The sequence below is a fragment of the Muntiacus reevesi genome, chromosome 16 (genome assembly GCF_963930625.1).
Source record: "Muntiacus reevesi chromosome 16, mMunRee1.1, whole genome shotgun sequence".
NCBI lineage: Eukaryota > Metazoa > Chordata > Mammalia > Artiodactyla > Cervidae > Muntiacus > Muntiacus reevesi.
Window position 1 is genome coordinate 5,838,242 of NC_089264.1, and position 23,178 is coordinate 5,861,419.

Consider the following 23,178-nt stretch of genomic DNA (forward strand, 5'->3'; position numbering starts at 1 on the left):
TCCCAGCTACTCTCTTGTGTAACTGTAATAAACTATGTATTTTTGAAAAAGAAAAAAATAGGGGCTCGCAGGCCCCATCCCAGGCTGATTGCATCAGAAGTTATAGCTGAACAAGATTCCCAGGTGATGCACAAGAAGGTGTAAGAAGTGAGGACAAACAGAACAATGTTTTCCCCCCTCAAAATCTATGCTACAACATTAGAGACGGCCACTGGTCCAACCCACATGCCAAGACTGTGAACATGCATGTTCACGGAGGACAAGGAACCATTTAAATGGAACATGCCTAGAAAGCAGGGCTTCCCTTGTTGCTGGTCAGTAAAGAGTCTGCCTGCAATGCAGGAGACCCGGATCCTATTCTTGGGTTGGGAGGATCCCCTGGAGAAGAAAATGGCAACCCACTCCAGTGTTCTTGCCTGGAGAATCCCATGGACAGAGGAGCCTGGCAGGCTACAGTCCATGGGGTCACAAGAGTCAGACACGACTTAAAGTCTAAACCACCACCATGCCTAGAAAGCGGGAGAGGCACAGACAGCCTTAGCAAAGAGGCTGTTATTCATTTATTAGTGCCACCGGAGTACAAAAAAAACCCCTGATTATTTAGCTTGCTACTTGTAAACCTCTAAAAGGTAAAAATTACTTCTTTACAGTGGGAGAAAAAAAATCTAATGTCTGAAATTTGTCTACATTACAAAGATAGATAGTATCTAGAGGTTACTCAATACTGTTCATAAAAAAATGTTTCTGATTTAGTGATTAAGATTCTTGTTACATTTTTTTCTGGAATTAGCATATCTCTATATTAACAAAAATATATCAGCTAAGGAAGATTTTACTCAAAGAACATTTCAGTTTGTATATAAAGGGGAAAACAGTATCAGGGTGAGTTGTGAAAGGCTGAAATATGTAGTTTAAGTACACCCTAAGCAATACAATGTCAAAGCACTTTCATATTTATTGGAAATCAACAATAGATAATTTTTTTACTCAATAAGATAAACTTAAAAACCAGTTCAAAAGTGATGACTGACTCTGGCATAAAACATATATTTGCTTTGTGTCACTGGACCATGAAGGAAACATCTAAGAATTTTCAGTGATTACTAAATTGCTCTTCACAGTACTGATTACACTTTGTACTATATTGTGCAATTAGGTCAATGTATAATTATTATGCATTACCATTATATTACTATTCTTATACATTCGTTCTTTATTCTTTCAGATTTGTTAAAGAATCAGCGACACTCCTTGAAGCTAAAATAGATTTCATTTACATTAATGACGATTTTGATTAGTTAATAGAAAATAATTCCATGTAACTTTCTGTACTGAATTACCTCTTACATTTTTTTCACATGACTCTCTACTCTTTGTTTGACATTAGCATTTGTGATACAAAATACAGTTCAAAGAAGTAAGGTGTTTTTTTTCTTTTCTGACTCCATTTAAATGCAAGATTAATCACATTAATCACCAAGTGTGATTTCTGAAAGTCACATTGGTCATTGAAGGACTATTTTTTCTCCTTCTTTGTGAACCTCAATTCCCAATAGTGATTAAATCTTAATATTAACTAAGAGATGGAAAATATAGCTGTGATACTAAAAGAAATTTAAAAGATACTCTCTTCCCAGTATTTCTGTATTAATGAGAACATAAATTTGTAGGAGCATGGCAAAGGCATTTGCTTCCACTCAAAGTATTTGTCCTGCTTAGCCTGATGCTGTGAGATACAGGTTAAGAGAGGCTGAAATAACTATGTAAATGGCCAGTCCTTTCTCAGTCTGGAGAATGTTTTATGCTGTTGTTCCATTTTTTTTTTAATAAGTTATCAGTAAAGTATTACTTGACCCTAAAATGCAAATATTTTGGAAAATAAATATGTAAGTACATCCTGGGAAAAATATAAAATATATTTAATAAATGTATATCAGTGTAATACATAAAATGTGTAAGTTTATATAAAATGTCAAATATTGAAACTTTTAGTTCCAGATTATAAAGTTTTGGTTTGTCATATACCTTAATTGACACATATTTCTTCTTAATGAATTCTTCTAATGTATTCTACAATACATTTATTGTAAAAATACAACTTGGATTTCATGGTCATTATGGTTCACATCTGAGATGAGAAAAATTATTTTAAATAGGGTGAGTAGTTTCTATTTTCTCAGACTCTCCAGCACCTATTTTGTAATCATATCCCCATAGTTGCAGTTCCCTTCGATTACAAACAAAACTATTTTAACATTTTAAACTATGGAAAAGAATCAATATCTCATCTTTTTCAGTATGAGGGAGCCACTTTTTGGGCCTCAGATAGACTCATGGAGATGTTGGTGACCAAAATAAGGAAAGCTTAAATCAATGGTTCACTTATTTTTCAAGTCACATAATAGGAATGAATAAATTAGATAATGTCAGTTATGAAAACAGAATAAAATAAAAATCATAGAAGAAAAATCTTATGTAATGAAGCCAGAATCAAGTAAGGAAGAAAATTCTTAGAATTATAGACTTCATGCTAAAGTTATTCTGTTTATTTTCTTAGTGTTTATTGAGGAATCATAGACAGAGATTTTCCATACATAATCTTTTTGTGAGTGAAAATCTAAATCTTTATGGAAGGCTTACATATTGTTTAAAATAGTACCCTGCCATTAGAAACTTCTATGATGATGGATAAGTATAATGTCTTTCTGAAGACAAAATGAATACCCATATGGAACCACAAGATGGCCTCATCTGCTTTACAAAACTCTAAATTGTCTGAAAAACTATCCATTTGTAACCAACAGAATATTACCAATACTCCTGCTCCTTTGGTTCAATGTTTGCATGAGAATTTACTCAAATACATGAGAAAGAAGAGTGATGTGATACCACCTTGTCCTATGCTGTGGTGTATAAAAGGTTCTTTCCCAGAATACAAACAAAATGGCATTTTATATAAAGTGAAGTGGAGCCTATTATACAGAGTGAAGTAAGCCAGAAAGATAAAGACCAATACAGTATACTAACGCATTTATATGGAATTTTAAAAGATGGTAACATTAACCCTATATGCAGAACAGAAAAAGAGACACAGATGTACAGAACAGACTTTTAGACTCTGTGGGAGAAGGTGAGGGTGGGATGTTCTGAGAGAACAGCATTGAAACAAGTATACTATCAAGGGTGAAACATATCACCAGCCCAGGTTGGATGCATGAGACAAGTGCTCAGGGCTGGTGCACTGGGAAGACCCAGAGGGATGGGATGGAGAGGCAGGTGGGAGCGGGGATCGGGATGGGGAACACATGTAAATCCATGTAAATCCATGGCTGATTCATGTCAATGTATGGCAAAAACCACCACAATAAAAAAAAAAAAAGACAAAAAAAAAAAAAAGTGAAGTGAAGTCGCTCAGTCGTGTCTGACTCTTTGCGACCCCATGGACTGTAGCCTACCAGGCTTCTCTGTCCACGGCCTTTTCCAGGCAAGAATACTGGAGTGGGTTGCCATTTCCTTCTCCAGGAGTACTTCCTGACCGAGGGACTGAACCTGGGTCTCCCACGTTGTAGGCAGATGCTTTACCATCTGAGCCAGTTAATTTCATAACATGTTATATACAAAGTACCTACTATGCGAGAAGTACAAGGCATTGTGTTAGGTCCTGTTGGAGAAAAGGATGTAACAAAACAAATACGACACAACTTGATAAGAAGATTGCAACTCGTAGAGATGGAAGTAGCACAGTTACTCTAAGTATACTTCAGTTCAGTTCAGTTCAGTCGCTCAGTTGTGTCCAACTCTTTGAGACCCCATGAATCACAGCAGGCCAGGCCTCCCTGTCCATCACCAACTCCCGGAGTTTACTCAAACTCATGTCCATTGAATCGGTGCTGCCATCCAGCCATCTCATCTTCTGTCGTCCCCTTCTCCTCCTGCCCCCAATCCCTCCCAACATCAGGGTCTTTTCCAATGAATCAACTCTTTGCACCAGGTGGCCAAAGTACTAGAGTTTCAGCTTCAGCATCAGTCCTTCCAATGAACAGCCAGGACTGATCTCCTTTAGGATGGACTGGTTGGATCTCCTTGCAGTCCAAGGGACTCTCAAGAGTCTTCTCAAACACCACAGTTCAAAAGCACCAATTTTTTGGTGCTCAGCTTTCTTCACAGTCCAACTCTCACATCCATACATGACCACTGGAAAAACCATAGCCTTGACTAGACAGACCTTTGTTGGCAAAGTAATGTCTCTGCTTTTTAATACGCTATCTAGGTTGGCCATAACTTTCCTTCCAAGGAGGAAGCGTCTTTTAATTTCATGGCTGCAGTCACCATCTGCAGTGATTTTGGAGCCCAGAAAAATAAAGTCAGCCACTGTCTCCCTTGTTTCCCCATCTATCTGCCGTGAAGTGATGGGACTGGATGCCATCATCTTAGTTTTCTGAATGTTGACCTTTAAGCTAAGTTTTTCACTCTCCTCTTTCACTTTCATCAAGAGGCTCTTTAGTTCCTCTTCACTTTCTGCCATAAGGGTGGTGTCATCTGCATATATGAGGTTATTGATATTTCTCCTGGCAATCTTGATTCCAGCTTGTGCTTCCTCCAGCCCAGCGTTTCTCATGATGTACTCTGCATACAAATTAAATAAGCAGGGTGACAATATACAGCCTTGACATAATCCTTTTCCTATTTGGAACCAGTCTGTTGTTCCATGTCCAGTTCTAACAGTTGCTTCCTGACCTGCATATAGGTTTCTCAAGAGGCAGGTCAGGTGGCCTGGTATTCCCATCTCTTTAAGAATTTTCCATAGTTTATTGTGACCCACACAGTCAAAGGCTTTGGCATAATCAATAAAGCAGAAATAGATGATTTTATGGAACTCTCTTGCTTTTTCGATGATCCAGCCCCCACCAAAAAATAGTGCCATGAGAAAGATTTAAACAAGGAGTAGACCCTGATGGCTCAGATGATAAAGAATCTGCCTGCAATGCAGGAGACCCAGGTGTGATCCCTGGGTCAAGAAGATCACCTGGAGAAGGGAACGGCAACCCACTCCAGTATTCTTGCCTGGAGAATCCCCATGGACAGAGGAGCCTAGTGGGCTACAGTCCATGGGGTCGCAAAGAGTTGGACACAACTGAGTGACTTTCCCTTCAGACAGACATAAAAAAGAACAGATAATTTCTTAATAGAGAATTCTGAGGGAGGAGACATTTGATCTCCATACATGTTTTGTTTTCAACTCCCATATTCAATCACACGTTAAAAAATAACCACATCCCCTAAATTGCTACCAGCTTAATTTCATGGGTTTTGGTCATCACTCTGGCATTTGCTGGAATGTCAACAATTCCTCCACGAGACCTCCACTTGTCTCTAATCAGTCCAGCACTCACTCTCTACATCATCTCCATTGTTAGGCCTCTTCATATCTCCTCCAAGTGTGAAGGGAACTCTGGACCTCTGCTCTACTTAGACTTGATAAGCCGCCCCTTAGATTCCCAATGAGAAGTAAAAAAAAAAATCATCTTTAAGCTTCTCCCTCTATTTTTTGGAGTCTCCTCTAAAATTTTCTACAGTTATTATATATCTCTCCTATGGAGGATACTACTTTGGCGTGGAAAGATTTGATGGCAAAGATCCTTGGAGTGAGCACAAACGGACAGCTTGCTGAGACATGGCCATGATTTTGCCACATTGAGATGACAGCTTGAAGCAGCCCCTTCAGGCTGCAGATAGGTAACTTGAGGGAGGTCAGGATAATGTCCGGGTTGTCCGGGTGTGAGGTGAAGGAAGAGATGGCTCTGTCAATTACCCCACCCAGAGTGAAGTTATGATACAACAACATGATAGAACAGCCATTTTCTCAGTCATTCCTCCATGAGCACAGTACATCTAATCTATGTTTCATCCAGGTACTTGTCTCTTTGAGACCAAGCCTGGATCATCTCTAAATTCTTAGCACCTAGTTGAGTCCCTGACTTAATCTAGGTTTTTCATTCATTAACTTATCAGCTAATTACTAAAGAAGTTCAGGAATATATATATTGAATAATGGTGCTAAGGAATAAATCACTGAATATTTGGAATGAATGATTAAAAGAAGGTTACTATGCAGTTCTAATAATGTTGCTTGTATACTATTTCATTTTGATCATGTCACCAAAAAGTTATTCTAAGTTTTCACACTGAATAAGTTCAAATCACACCACCAATCTTGTGCTTTAAAAAGTATAAAAGCCAGATATTAAGTCTATGTGAATTAGTAACCAGTAATATTTAAATATATGGCATTTTTCTGGAATCAACAGTGAATGGGCTGTTAAAAGTTTCACTTATAATAGTGTCCCTTATGTACACATAGGTGCACCCAACAGTTATTTTTTAAAAAGAAAACTTAATCACTGATGAGTTCATGTGCTTACCTACTCAGAATTCTCACTTATGAGGCGATTACCAGTGAAGCACATAGGGACCACTGCTACAGAATATGAACTAGACTCTTCCATGGCTCCTATACAACATCAGTTCAGTTCATTTCAGTTCAGTCGCTCAGTAGTGTCTGACTCTTTGCGACCCCATGAACCGCAGCTCGCCAGGCCTCCTGTCCATCACCAACTCCCGGAGTCCACCTAAACCCATGTCCATTGAGTCGGTGATGCCATCCAACCATCTCATCCTCTGTCGTCCACTTCTCCTTCTGCCCTCAATCTTTCCCAGCACCAGGATCTTTTGCAATGAGTCAGCTCTTTGCATCAGATGGCCAAAGTATTGGAGTTTCAGCTTCAACATCAGTCCTTCCAATGAACACCCAGGACTGATCTCTTTTAGGATGGACTGGTTGGATCTCCTTGCAGTCCCAGGGACTCTCAAGAGTCTTCTCCAAACCACAGTTCAAAAGCATCAATTCTTCTGCACTCAGCTTTCTTTATAGTCCAACTCTCACATCCATACATGACCACTGGACAAACCATAGCCTCGACTAGATGGACTTTTGTTGACAAAGTAATTTCTCTGCTTTTTGATATGCTGTCTAGATTTGTCATAACTTTCCTTCCAAGGAGTAAGCGTCTTTTAATTTCATGGGTGCAATCACCATCTGCAGTGATTTTGAAGCCCATAAAAATAAAGTGTATTTTCAGCCATTTTCTACTGTTTCCCCTTCTATTTCCCATGAAGTGATGGAACCAGATGCCATGATCTTAGTTTTCTGAATATTGAGCTTTAAGCCAACTTTTTCACTCTCCTCTTTCATTTTCATCAAGAGGCCCTTTAGTTCTTCACTTTCTGCCACAAGGGTGGTGTCATCTGCATATCTGACATACTTTTTGATAAATTGAACATACCTTACACATTGCATTTTTCCAACTTAGCATGCTTATACGTGGCTCTTCCCTGTTCACATTTTCCTTCATGAAATTAAAAAAAACACATTTGCTCCTTGGAAGAATAGCTATGATGAATCTAGACAGTGTATTAAAAATAGAGACATTACTTTGTCAACAAAGGTCCATATAGTCAAAGCTATGGTTTTTCCAGTAGTCATGTATGGATGTGAGAGTTGGACCATAAAGAAGGCTCAGTGCCAAAGAATTGATGCTTTTGAACTGTGGTATTGGAGAAGACTCTTGAGAGTCCCTTGGATAGCAAGGAGATCAAACCAGTCAATCCTAAAGGAACTAAACCCTAAATATTCATTGGAAGGACTGGTGATGAAGCTGAAGTTCCAATATGTTGGCCACTTGATGAGAAGAGCCAACTCATTGGAAAAGACCCTGATCCTGGGATAGATTGAAGGCAGGAGGAGAAGGGAGCAACAGAGGATGAGACAGTTGCATTATATCACTGACTCAGTGGACATGAGTTTTAGCAAACTCCAGAAGATAGTGAAAGACAGGGAAGCCTGGCATGCTGCAGTTCACGGGGTCACAAAGAGTCAAACACCACTGAACAACAACAAAGTACATAAAGCACCCTGAAGTTTATCTCTTCTCAGGTTCCCTGTCTCTTCCCTTTGGCTTCTTCAATTTACTTTTCTTATTATTTTTCCTTCCAGTTTTATTGAGATATAATTGACATATAATATTGTGTAAGTTTAAGGTGTAAAGTGTGATGATTTGATACATATATATATTGTGTGGGTACCACAATTTTAGGGCTTCCCAGGTGGCGCTAGTGGTAAAGAATCTGCCTGCCAATGCAGGAGACACAAGAGATGCAGTTTGATCCCAGAGTTGGGAAGATCCTCTGAAGAAGAAAACAGCAACCCACTCTGGTATTCTTGCCTGGAAAATTCCATGGACAAAGGAGCCTGGCCGACTATAGTCCATGGAGCCTCAGAGAGTTGGACACAACTGAGTGATTAAGCAACAAGCATTAATCACAATAAAGTTAGTTAATACACCCTTCCCCTCACATCATTGCCACGTTGTTGTCGTTACAGTGAGAACATTAAAGTTCTACTTTCACAGCAACTTTCAAATACAGAGTACAGTATTGTTAACTACAGTCACCAAGCTTCATATTTGTTGTTGTTCAGTCACTTAGTATGTGCCATTCTTTGCTGTATATTAGGTTCCCAGAACTTATTCATCTCATAACTGAAATTTGTATCCTTTAACCAACACCCAGGATTTCCATCATCCTTCTGCCCTGACAACCACCATTCCACTCTGTTTCTGAGTTTGTTTTTCTAAGGTTACATATACAATGAGATCACATGGTATTTGCTTTTCTCTGACTTATTTCACTTAGAACAATGCCCTCAAGGTCTATGCATGTTCCTTCTTTCTGTGGCTGAATCATATCCCCAGATGTGTCTGTGTGTGTGTGCATGTATGCTGCTTTATCTTATTTATCCATCAGTGCACAGGTAAGTTGTTTCCTTGTCTTGGCTGTTGTGAGTATTGCTACAATAATGACCCAATTAATTTTGAATTTCTGCCTTGGTTTGATAAATTTTTAAGAAAACATTGTAAATACATCTGTGCAGAATTCCAAAAGTGTAGATCTTGAAGGGTTATTTGTATGTGTCTTTGTAAAGTTGTACATGCTAGTCCCTTTGCCGAAGAGCCCATCCTTATATGTTTGTTTTTCAAGATTCAATTCAAATGTCATCTTTCTTAGAAACCAACTCTTATCTCCACACCATTTTACTGAAAAGGAGTCATTAATTTTGCCTCTATTTCTCACTGCGACAGTTTACACACATCTCAGTTCTTGTATATATATAGTACCTTCTTATAATCATCTCTTTACAGATTGAATTCCCCTTACTACATTTTAAGATCTGTGAGGTCAAGGATTATCTCTTTTTAATCTTTACCTCTTTAACTATTAGTACATTGTCTCTTTGCTTAGTGAGTGAATGGATCATTCACTAAATGCCTAAATCTTAAAGAAGGCAAGAACAAAAATATAAGTACTCTTATTATGTGTACAAAGAAGTCAAGACTATGATAGAAGGTGTACAGTTTAACAACTCAGTGATGAAATGCAATTTAATTTCTGGGCCTTTAGTCTAGTAAGCTACTACCATCCCCTATATCAGGCTATCTTCACAGCAAACTAGGAACAGTTACAGGACTGTAAAGCCAATTTCATGAAACTACCAGGAAATGACAATTCAGTTACAAGTGGTTTCCCAGGGTTAGAACCCATCCTGTGAGTGCATGTGGGCTCAGTTGCTTAGTCGTGTCTGGCTCTTTGTGACCCCATGGATTGTAGCTTGCCAGGCTTCTCTGTCCATGGAATTCTCCAGGCAAGAATACTGGAATGGGTTGCCATTTTGTGCTGCAGGGGATCTTTCCAACCCAGGGATCGAACCTGCATTTCCAATATCTCCTGCATTGGCAGGGAAATTCTGTATCACTGAGCCATCTTAGAAGCCCTAAAATCCATCCCATACAAGTGTAACTTTTCTTTATCCAATTTTGATGATAATAATGATTATGTTTAATGAATCCTTGCCATATGCCAAGTAAGTTTTAAGTATTTACATGATTTAATTATCACAACATCTCATTTAGTCTGTATTTTTTATCCCCATCTTATGGATGTGGAACACAAAACATATAAATTCTATTATCTACCCATACCAAAACTGGGGTAAGTGACAAAATAAATTATATTATACACTTTTACATTAAGCCCACTGTTATGATTGATTGTTGCTAACAGACCATTTTCACAATAGGAGCGGCCATGGCCACGTGCTTCCCCCTCATGTACATGGTGCTCATCCGCACTTCTCGCCAGAGAAGCCTGCTGGACAACAGTGACAACGGCCTCCACTCTCAGTTCCTGGCCTTGGGCACACCTGAACCTCCAAGCCTCTGTGACTGAAATGGGAAAAACAGAGCATTGCCTCTCTTAATTAGCCCCATCTCTATGAGGAAAAAAAGGGGGGCAGAGGAAGGATTTTGTGAATATAAAAGATCATACAAATGTAAATGGTGTTATTAAATGTGATTTTCACCACACTGTCTGCATTCAAGCAAGGACTTTATTGTGAACCTCATACAGAGGAGAAGAGCTTCCCTGAGGCTCAGGGTCGCTTTACAGGCCTCTGAATGCTTTAAGGGATGAATCTCGGCTGGACCCCAGAGATCTGCCTCCCCACCAGCACCTCTTCTACCATGTCATACTGCCTTTCTGCATGTGGAGTTTTGCGGGTTTCATGTCCACATGATTCAAACCTTCACTTTTGAAATAGAAAAAGAGCCTGAAATGTTGTGATCTAACTTATTGGCCTATATTTTGGATGCATAACTGAATAAAAATGAGAAACTGCACCATCAACTTGTAAGTGTTGTTTATCCATTAAACAAAAGCCCCACCAACCACAGCTGTGCAAGTCTTCACATGTTACCGTGATGATCAATTTCAGACCTCTCTATGAAGTGGAAATAGATTCGAAGCTTCATGTTAATTTAAACATTTCCTTCTCTACCGAGACTAGCAACAAGGCCACCATTTGGCATCCTTTTGATTTAGCATTTAAAATAGCTCCTGATCACAGTAAAGACCCTGCCATTTTCTTTACAGGGGTAGTTTCAATGGTTTCCATTCCAAACTCCAGTCATTTACACATGATGTACCTACCACAGAGCAGCAAATCACCTGCACAGCCTGATTTGATAGATGGACAAACAGATGTACGTATCTTGGATATGTCCTTGGGACTCCTGAGGTTGGGTTTCCTTTCTGGAAAATAAAGACAAGCACAGTAAGTACAATTAGATTAAGCACATATATATGTTCACATTTTTCATTCTCACACACACAAATATAACATTTAAACATATTTCACTTAATCAATAAGAAACAAAATAATATGTCTGTTAAATATGTTTTGTCACACTGAGAATCCTAGATTTCTATTCCCTTTTTGGCATATCACGTGGTAACCATAGTTAGAATCTTGCTGTAGTTGCAATTGTTGGCTTTCTGTGGCATTTGGGTTCCATTCTAAAACATTATTAAAAAGGTGACAACTTAGGGGTGGTGGGATGGAGTGGGAGAGGAGAGGGGGTTCAGGAGAGAGGGGACATATGTATACCTGTGACTGATTCATGTTGATGTGTGTGTGACAGAAGTCAACATGATATTGTAGAACAATTGTCCTCCAATAAAAAGAAAAGAATTTTAAGTTTTTGTTTGTTTGTTTGTTTTAAGAGGATTTCCTAGTGGCTCCGATTGTAAAGAATCTGCCCACAATGCAGGAGACCTAAGATCGATCCTTAGGTTGGGAAGATCCCCTGTAGGAGGGTGTGGCAGCCCACTCCAGTATTCTTGCCTGGAGAATTCCATGGACAGAGGAGCCTGGCGGGCTACAGTCCATGGGGTCACAAAGAGTCAGACACGAATGAGCAACTAGCACTTTAAAGAATATACTGTTTGACCTCCCATCAGCAGATGAATGGATAAGGAAGCTGTGGTACATATACACCATGGAATATTACTCAGCTGTTAAAAAGAATTCATTTGAATCAGTTCTAATGAGATGGATGAAACTGGAGCCCATTATACAGAGTGAAGTAAGCCAGAAAGATAAAGAACATTACAGCATACTAACACATATATATATATGGAATTTAGAAAGATGGTAATGATAACCCTATATGCAAAACAGAAAAAGAGACACAGAAGTACAGAACAGACTTTTGAACTCTGTGGGAGAAGGTGAGGGTGGGATGTTTCAAAAGAACAGCAAGTATATTATCTATGGTGAAACAGATCACCAGCCCAGGTGAGATGCATGAGACGAGTGCTCGGGCCTGGTGCACTGGGAGGACACAGAGGAATCGGGTGGAGAGGGAGGTGGGAGGGGGGATCGGGATGGGGAATATGTGTAATTCTATGGCTGATTCGTGTCAATGTATGACAAAACCCACTGAAATGTTGTGAAGTAATTGGCCTCCAACTAATAAAATAAAATTAAAAAAAAAAAAAAAAGCAGAGACTTGAAAAAATAAATAAATAAATAAAAGAGCCTCTATGATCAACTACATTTAAAAAAAAAAAAAAAAGAATATACTGTTTGACCTGAATTGAAGGCAAATTCAGGCATTAATAAACCTCTCAATAAAATATTATTTCAGTTAACTTCATAGCTCTATGACCATATAAATGAATCTTGAAAATTCAATGAGACGTACCATAGATACCTAATAAAGTAGTATCTATGATGCAGCTTAATAACTTTTAAAAAATAAGATATAGTAACAGCAGTGAGGGTGACACATTCAGTTTCCACCTTCACCACTGAAATGATGGGAACACTATCTAAGAGGCTGGTGGGAGGTCCTGAATCCCAGACCCTGCTCTACACTAATGCAGAGCCAGGCTTGCTGTCTTTGGACCCCTCTGGATCTGAGCAGTTCCACTCTAACGCTTACATCGTGCCCTCTTCCCCTTGTAAACCCGCTGTGAGCCTATTAAACACCGGAGGATCTACAATGCAAATAAGATATGGCAGGGGATACTAAGGTATCATTCCTATCCTCAGAGCATTAATGAGAAATGTAATGAAGAATAGATTTAAGGAGTTAAGCAGAGAGACACTGAGAGTGAAAAGGCTTAGCCCTTGTATTAGTCAGCTAGGGCTGCCAAAACAAACTACCACCCCCTGGGTAGCTTAAAGAGAATTTTATTTTCTGGCAGTCCTGGAGACTAGAAGTCCAAGACCAAGGTGCCATCAGGGTGGTTTCTGGTGCGAGCTGTCTGGCTGGTTTGTGGATAGCCACCCTGCCGCTGCATCCACACAAGGACATTCCTCTCTGTGCACAGACAGGGAGCACTCTGCTGTCCCTTCCTCTTCTTCCATCAGTTATGAGAGATCAGGGCCCCATGCATACAACACCATTTAAATTTTATTACAACATGAAAGACCCCAAGTCCAAATACCATCACACTGGGGACTAAGGCTTCAACGTATGAATTGGCGGGGGGCGGACACAATTCAGCCTATGACATCTCTCTTTTAGGTCCACCATGTAGAGCTCAATGTTTCAGACCAAACTATTTAACTTCAGATTCTTGTTTTCCTTACAGAGAAAATAATAATCATGCATTCTTCAAGAAGAGAGTATGAGGATTGAATAAAGATTACAACATACAATGTTATAAAATATTAAAGAAACACTACTCACTAATATTATAAAAATGGGGGGGTCCCCGAGATGGTGGAGGACTAGGATGGGGAGACCACTTTCTCCCCCACAAATTCATCAAAACAGTATTTGAATGCTGAGCAGCTTCCACAAAACAACTTCTGAACTCTGGCAGAGGACACCAGGCACCCAGAAAGACAGCCCATTCTCTTTGAAAGGAGGTAGGACGAAATATAAAAGACAAAACGAGAGACAAAAGAGTTAGGGATGGAGACCCGTCCTGGGGAGGGAGTCCTGAAGGAGAAGTTTCCAAATAGTAGGAAACCCTCTCACAGGCGGATCTGTGGGGAGTTTTGGAATCTCAGAGGGCAACATAACCAGAGGTGGGGAGGGGAAAAAACCCACAGAAAATGCGCCTAACCTCGACTGCCAGCAGAGAAGTAGCCCAGATGCTCGCGTCCACCACCAGCGAGCCAGGGCTGGACAGGGAGGCGGCGGCTGCATCATTGGTGCTTAGGGTAAGGACCGGGCCTGAGTGCCCTGAGGACAATCTGAGGGGGCTAACGTGAGATAGAAACTCAAACTTGGATCACCAGAGAGAAAAAAGAAAGAGAACTTTCCTAAGAAAGGCTCTAACGCACAGCCTGGCCTGCTCACAGAACAAAGCATTGAGCGAACACCAAAGGAGAGCTAGCCAGGTGCATACAGACCTCTCCCCACCCCCTGCCGGAGGCAGAGAGGCAGGCGTGAGATAGGCAGGGTGGAAGGCAAGCGGCTGCTGCACTCTCAGCCCCAGAGAGGGCATCTTCCACCAAACTGTGAGCTAATCCCAGTTGCTAACCACGTCCTGGGATGCTGGATGGTCGACATCCGCCAGGAGGGTCGCAGCCTGAGATCAGCTCCCTGGAGGAGACACACGGCACACCTGAGACCGTGCTCTCACGGCGCACCCGGGAAACCGAGCAGCCAGGACGGGGAGGTGATGCAGATGCACGGCCCCCCTGGGACAGTGCGCGCACCAAGCACCTGGTCCCCTGAGCTGCTGAGACCTGGGAAGGGCATGAAACCCAGGGCCCACCTGTGACAGCGCCTCTGTACAGCGCCCCTGGAAAGCACCGGGGAGCCCGAGCAGTGTAGACCCAGGAAGCACACGCCACCTCGAGCTGGGGAAAACTCAGGGTGGGCCACACTGCGCGCACTCCCCACACACGCCAGCAATGTTTGTTTGCAGTGTCCCTCCCCAAAGCACAACTGAACAAGCGAGTCTAAATAGGTGACCGCCTTCGCCCCCTTGTGTCAGGGCAGAAATTAACACTGAAGAGACTTGCAAAGAGAGGAAGCCAAAATAAAGAGGGAATCGCTCTGGAAGCGACAGGTGCAACAGATTAAAAGCCTGTAGTTAACAATGACTAAGCATCAGGAGGGGGCCTATAGAACTTGAGAACAAATACAAGCTGGAACAAGGAACTATCCGAAACTCAACTGACCCCACAGTGCCCACAACAGCTCAGGAGAAATTCCTAGATATAGTTTTACTATTATCATTTTTTAATTTTTTAAAGTTCTTTATTACTCCTTTAATTTTCATTTTTATAACCTACTATAACCTTGTAAAAAAAAAAAAAAAGACCCCATTTTTAAAGCAAGCTTCATATATATATATATATATTTTATAATTTTGTGATTGATTTCTTTTGTATTTTTAATATGTTTTTGAGAGTCTAACCTCTACTCTAGATTTATAATCTTTGATTTTTGCTATTTGTTATTGATTTTGTACCTTTAAGAATCCAACCTTCAGTATCCATTTTCACCTGGGGAGTGAATACTGGCTTGATTGCTCTCTCCCCGTTTGATTCTCCTTTTTCTCCTTATCACCCTTATCTCCTCCCTCCCCCTACTCTTCTCTACTTAATTCTGTGACTCTCTCTGGGTGTTCCAGGCTGTGAAGAGCACTTAGGGAACTGACTACTGGCTAGACTGTTCTCTCCCCTTTTGACTCCCCTTCTTCTCCACCTGGTCACCTCTATCTCCCTCCTTCCACTTCTTGTCTCCATGTAACTCTGTGAACCTCTCTTCATGTCCCTCACTGTGGAGAATTGTTTCACCATTAACGTAGATGTTTTATCATCTGTGCTGTATGGATGGAGAAGTCTTGAGGCATTACAAGTATGACACTGAAAGCCAGAGGCAGGAGGCTTAACTCCAGAACTTGAGAACATCAGAGAACTCCTGATTCCAGGGAACATTAATAGACAAAGCTCACCCAAAAGCCTCCATACCTCCACTGAAACCAAGCTCCACCCAAGAGCCAAAAGTTCCAGAGCAAGACATAACATGCTAATTTTCCAACAAAGCAGGAACAGAACCCTGAACATTAAAAGACAGCCTGCCCAAAGCCAGGTGAAACCCGTAGACACCCCCAAAACTCACTACTGGACACTTCATTGCCCTTCAGAGAGAAGAGATCCAGCTTCGCTTGCCAGAACACAGATGCGAGTTCCCCTTACCAGGAAACCTTGACAAGCCACTAGTCCAACCCCATCAACAGGGAGCAGGCGCCACAAAAAAGAGGAACCACAAACTTCCAGCCTACAGAAAGGGCACCCCAAACACAGCAATCTAAACAAAATGAAAAGGCAGAGAAATATTCAGCAGGTAAAGGAACATGATAAATGCCCACCAAACCAAACCAAAGAGGAGGAGATAAGGAGTCTACCTGAAAAAGAATTCAGAATGATAGTCAAGATGATCCAAAATCCTGAAAACAAAATGAAATCACAGATAAATAGAGACAAAGATTGAGAAGATGCAAGAAATGTTTAACAAGGACCTAGAAGAAATAAAGAAGAGTCAACCAATAATGAATAATGCAATAAATGAGATCAAAAGCACACTGGAGGTAAACAACAGTAGAATAACTGAGGCAGAAGATAGGGTAATTGAGGTGGAAGATAAAATGGTGAAAATAAATGAAGCAGAGAGGAAAAAAGAATTAAAAGAAATGAGGACAACCTCAGAGATTTCTGGAACAATGTTAAACACCCCAACATTCAAATCATAGCAGTCCTAGAATAAGAAGACAAAAAGAAGGGGCATGAGAAAATACTTGAGGAGATAATAGTTGAAAACTTTCCTAAAATGGGTAAGGAAATAGCCACCCAAGTCCAAGAAAACCAGAGAGTCCCAAACAGAATAAACCCAAGGCAAAACACACCAAGACACATATTAATCAAACTAATGAAGATCAAACAAAAAGAACAAATATTGAAAGCAGCAAGGGAAAAGAAACAAATAATGCATAAGGGGATCCTCATAAGGATAACAGCTGATCTTTCAATAGAAACTCTTCAGGCCAGAAAGTAATGGCAGGACATACTTAAGTGATGAAAGAGAAAAACCTACAACCCAGATTACTGTACCCAGCAAGGATCTCATTCAAATATGAAGGAGAAATCAAAAGCCTTACAGACAAGCAAAAGCTGAGAGAATTCAGCACCATCAAACCGGCTCTTCAACAAATGCTAAAGTACCTTCTCTAGACAGGAAACACAGAAAAGATTTATAAACTTGAACCCAAAACAACAAAGTAAAGGGCAACGGGATCATGTTTACCAATAATTACCTTAAGTGGAAATGGGTTGAATGCCCCAACCAAAAGACAAAGACAGGCTGAATGGATACAAAAACAACACCCCTATATATGCTGTCTACGAGACCCACCTCAAACCAAGGGACACATATAGACTGAAAGTGAAGGGCTAGAAAAAGATATTTCATGCAAATGGAAACCAAAAGCAAGTAGGAGTAGCAATACTCATATCAGATAGAATAGACTGAAATAAAGGCCTTGAAAAGAGACAAAGAAGGACACTACATAATGATCAAAGGATCAATCCAAGAAGGAGATATAACAATTATAAATATATATGCACCCAACATAGGAGCACTGCAATATGTAAGGCAAACACTAACAAGTATGAAAGGGGAAATTAACAGCAACTCAATAATAGTGGGAGACTTTAACACCCCACTCACACCTATGGATAGATCAACTAAACAGAAAATTAGCAAGGAAACACAAACTTCAAATGATACAATAGACCAGTAGACATAACTGATACCTATAGGACATTTCACACCAAAACAATGAATTTTACATTTTTCTCAAGTGCACACAGAACATTCCCCAGGATAGATCACATCCTGGGCCATAAATCTAGACTTGGTAAATTCAAAAACTGAAATCATGCCAAGCATGTTTTCTGATCGCAATGCAGTAAGATCAGATGTCAATGACAGGAAAAAAACTACTAAAAATACAAATATAAGGAGGCTAAACAACACGCTTCTGAATAACCAACAAATCATGGAAGAAATCAAAAAGGAAATCAAAATATGTATAGAAACAAATGAAAATGAAAACACAACAACCCAAAACCTATGGGATTCAGTAAAAGCAGTGCTAAGGGGATGGCTCATAGCAATACAAGTTTACCTCAAGAAACAAGAGAAAAATTAAATAAATAACCTAACTTTACACCTAAAGCAACTAAAAAAAGAAGAAATGAAGAACCCCAGGGTCAGTAGTAGGAAAGAAAACTTAAAAAATTAGAGCAGAAATAAATGAAAATAAGAGAGAGAGAGAGAGACTCTAGTAAAAATGTACAAAACTAAAAGCTGGTTCTTTGAGAATATAAATAAAATTGACAAACCATTAGCCAGACTCATCAAGAAACAAAGGGAGAAGAATCAAATCAACAAAATTAGAAATGAAAATGGAAAGATCACAACAGACAACACAGAAATTCAAAGGATCATAAGAGACTACTATCAGCAACTATATGCCAATAAAATGGACAACTTGGAAGAAATGGACAAATTCTTAGAAAAGTATAACTTTCCAAAACTGAACCAGGAAGGAATAGAAAATCTTAACAGACCCATCACAAGCACAGAAATGGAAACTGTAATCAGAAATCTTCCAGCAAACAAAACCAGGACCTGATGGCTTCACAGCTGAATTCTACCAAAAATTTAGAGAAGAGCTAACACCTATCTTACTCAAATTCTTCCAGAAAATTGCAGAAGAAGGTAAACTCCCAAACTCATTCTATGAGGCCACCATCACCCTAATACCAAAACCTGACAAAGATGCCACACAAAAAAAGGAAACTACAGGCCAATATCATTGATGAACATAGATGTAAAAATCCTTAACAAAATTCTAGCAAACAGAATCCAACAACGTATTAAAAAGATCATACACCATGACCAAGTAGGCTTTGTCCCAGGGATGCAAGGATTCTTTAATATCCACAAATCAATCAATGTAATACACCACATTAACAAATCGAAAGATAAAAACCATATGATTATCTCAATAGATGCAGAAAAAGCCTTTGACAAAATTTAACATCCATTTATGATAAAAACTTTCCAGAAAGCAGGAATAGAAGGGACATACTCTCAACATAATAAAAGTTATATATGACAAACCCACAGAAAACATTATCCTCAATGGGTGAAAAATTGAAAGCATTTCCTCTAAAGTCAGGAACAAGGCAAGGGTGCCCACTCTCACCACTACTATTCAACATAGTTTTGGAAGTGTTGGCCACAGCAATAAGAGCAGAAAAAGAAATAAAAGGAATCCAGATAGGAAAAGAAGAAGTGAAACTCTCACTGTTTGCAGATGACATGATCCTCTACATAGAAAACCCTAAACTCTACCAGAAAATTACTAGAGTTAATCAATGAACATAGTAAAGTTGCAGGATATAAAATTACCACACAGAAATCCCTTGCATCCTATACATGAACAATGAGAAAACAGAAATTAAGGAAACAATCCTATTAACCATTGAGACAAAAAGAATAAAATACTTAGGAATAAAGCTATCTAAAGAAACAAAAGACGTATACATAGAAAACTGTAAAACACTGATGAAAGAAATCAAAGATGACACAAATAAATGGAGAAATATACCATGTTCATGGATGAAAAAAATCAACATAGTGAAAATAAGTATATACCCAACGCAATCTATAGATTCAATGCAGTGTCTATCAAGCTACCAATGGTATTTTTCACAGAACCAGAAGAAATAATTTCACAGTTTGTACGGAAATACAAAAAACCTTGAATAGCCAAAGCAATCTTGAGAAAGAAGAGTAGAAATGGAGGAATCAACCTGCCTGACTTCAGACTATACTACTAAGCTACAGTCATCAAGATAGTATGGCACTGGCACAAAGACAGAATTATGAAATAAAATAGAAAGCCCAGAGATAAATCCATGTACCTATAGACACCCTATCTTTGACAAAGGGGGCAAAAATATACAATGGAGAAAAGACAATCTCTTTAACAAGTGGTGCTGGGAAAACTGGTCAACCACCTGTAAAAGAATGAAACTAGAACACTTTCTAACACCACACACAGAAATAAACTCAAAATGGATTAAAGATCTAAATGTAAAACCAGAAACTATAAAGCTCCTAGAGAAAAACATAGGCAAAACACTCTCTGACATAAATCACAGAAAGATCCTCTATGACCCACCTCCCAGAGTAATGGAAATAAAAGCAAAAACAAATGGGACCAAATTAAACTTAAAAACTTTTGCACAACGAAGGAAACTATAAGCAAGGTGAAAAGACAGCCTTCAGAAAAAAAAGGCAGCCTTCAGAATGGGAGAAAATAATAACAACCAAAGCAACTGTAAAAGAATTAATCTCAAAAATACACAAGCAGCTCATGCAGCTCAATACCAGAAAAATAAACTACCCAATCAAAAAGTGGGCCAAAGAACTAAACAGACATTTCTGCAAAGAAGACATACAGATGGCTAACAAACACATGAAAAGATGCTCAGCATCACTCATTATCAGAGAAATGCAAATGAAAACCACAATGAGGTACCATCTCACACCACTCAGAATGGCTGCCATCAGAAAGTCTACAGACAATAAATGCTGGAAAGGGTGTGGAGAAGAGGAAACCCTCTTACGCAGTTGGTGGGAAAGCAAACTGGTACAGTCACTGTGGAGAACAGCATGGAGATTCCTTAAAAAATGGAAAATAGAATTGCCATACGACCCAGCAGTCCCATTGCTGGGCATACATACCAAGGAAACCAGGATTGAAAGACCCGTGTACCCCAATGTTCACTGCAGCACTGTTTACAATAGCCAGGACATAGAAGCAACCTAGATGCCCACTGGCAGTCAAATGTATAAGAAAGTTTTGGTACATGTACACAAAGGAATATTACTCAGCAATTGAAAAGAAAGCATTTGAATGAGTTTTAATGAGGTGGATGAAACTGGAGCTTATTATACAGAGTGAAGTAAGCCAGAAAGAAAAACACCAATATAGTATATTAATGCATATATATGGAATTTAGAAAGATGGTAATGATGACCCTATATGTGAGACAGCAAAAGAGACACAGATATAAAGAACAGACTTTTGGACTCTGTGGGATGAGGCGAGGGTGGGATGATTGAAAGAATAGCATTGAAACATGTATATACCATATGTGGAATAGATGACCAGTCCAAGTTCAATGCATGAAACATGGCACTCAAAGATGGTGCACTGGGACAACCCAGAGGGATGGGATGGGGATGGAGTTGGGAGGGGGTTTTGGGATGGGGCACATGTGTACATTTGTGGCTGATTTATGTCAATGTATGGGGAAAACCACTATAATATTGTAAAATAATTAGCATCCAATTAAAATTAATTAATTAATTAAAAATATTATAAAAATGATTACTGCTTGGAATAGTAAATTCGTTTGGAATTGAAAAAAGCATAATCTATGGATTACTGTTATCAGAAAGCATTGAAGCTGAAACAGGAATACAGTATCTTGGTCATGAGTAAATTATTTTTTAATCACAAAACCTTGAGTTCAAGTCCTGCTCTTACTTACCATGTGAATTTGGACAAACTTTTAAGCTAGCTCTCTCACCTTTAAAATGAACAATAATATCGCCTCTATCAGATGTCATAAAAGTGATAATATTGCAGCTTCAGTTACTAATAATTTAATAAATACTGCTTATTATTAAAAAAGACAGTAAAGGATATGTGAGAAAATGTAAAAGTGTCCATAGGAATAGGTAAGTGTATTTAGTGAATAGAGAACAGTCAGGGAGTAATGAGTTAATTTTAAACAGAAAAAAATAATATATTTGAAAAGATTAAGTTAAAGGAAAAGAGGTTACTATATAATAAACCACTTTGAAAACTCAGTGATTTAAAACAATAGTTATTTATTCTCACAGGGATGGCCAAGGATGATCTGGAGTGGACATGGTTAGGTAGCTCTATTGGCTGGCTGGGCTGAGCTCCTCACATCATATTGGGCCTATGCATACTCTGTGTTTCTCTCATCTTCCTTGGACTAGTAGTCTAGCTGGGTCACGTGCCTCTCACAGGAATGACAGAAGTACAATTTGGCAAGTCCAACAACCTAAGGGCATTTCATGACTTTATGTTGTGTCTGCTACAACTCTCTTACCAAAGTAAGTCACATGGCCAAGCCCCTAATGGAGGGTGGAAAGTCCATTCTGCCTACTAGGAAGTCAAAGCAAGTCTCAAAATAATATCAAAGCAAAATCAACAGGGTGCTTAGGAGTGAATAGTTTTCAACAAGACTCTAATACATTACACTAACAATATAAGGCTTTAGTTTGAAGACAAATGGGAAAACTATAAAGTTTTTAGAGCAGAGAAAATGTATGGAATCCATGTGTTTCAGAGACAATCTTCTATAGATATTGAAAGGAGGGAGTCAGGGAGGCTCGCTAAAAGGCTAAACATTTCAGCCATCTGGAAGGTGACAGTCTGAGCTAAATTGGGGGGTAACCTGATAATCATACTTCAAAGAAATGACAGATAACAAAATCACATTAACATAAGAAGCCATGAGACTGAAAAGTTCTTCAGATAGAGGAAAACAAGTGAATTTTGGAGGAGTGGTGAAAGAGCTGCATAATCAATTACCCCAAACTCTGTGGCATAAAACAGCAATGCTTCTAATCTCGGGCATTCTCTGAGAGAACTGGGAATTCAGGAACCATTTGGCTTGGTGGTTCTGGTTCAGGGTCTCTCATGTGGATGCAGTTAATGGGACAGACGTCAGCCTACCATCCACAGGCCTGAGTGAAGCCAGAAGAGCCACGTCCACGTGAGCTCACACACATGGCTGGCACGTTGCTGCAGCTATGACTGGAAGGCTCTGCTCCTCTCCACATGGACTGTGAGGCTGCCCTCACAATATGGTGGCAAGTTCCTCCCACAGCGAGTGACATAAGAGCAAGCAAGGCCCAGAAGCGGCCAAGTCTTTTATGACCTAGCCTCAGAACTCACACATGCCACTTGTGCCACATTCTATTCATTAGAAGAGATTATTAAACTCAGCACACATTCTTTTGAAGGAAAGAATGTCAAAGAATTTGCACAAATAGGAAAATAAAACCAACCACAGGAAAATAACTACAGTATTTAGTTTTAAATCTACCCAAGTTTGTGATAAGTAAAACAATCAATGGA

The 23,178-nt window shown here is 39.5% G+C and overlaps 1 pseudogene; it reads left to right on the forward strand.

Moving 5' to 3' along the window:
- The first annotated feature begins 14,462 nt into the window (after nt 1–14,462).
- LOC136148114 (protein LTV1 homolog) overlaps nt 14,463–23,178 on the forward strand; it is a 67,378-nt pseudogene continuing 58,662 nt past the window's right edge.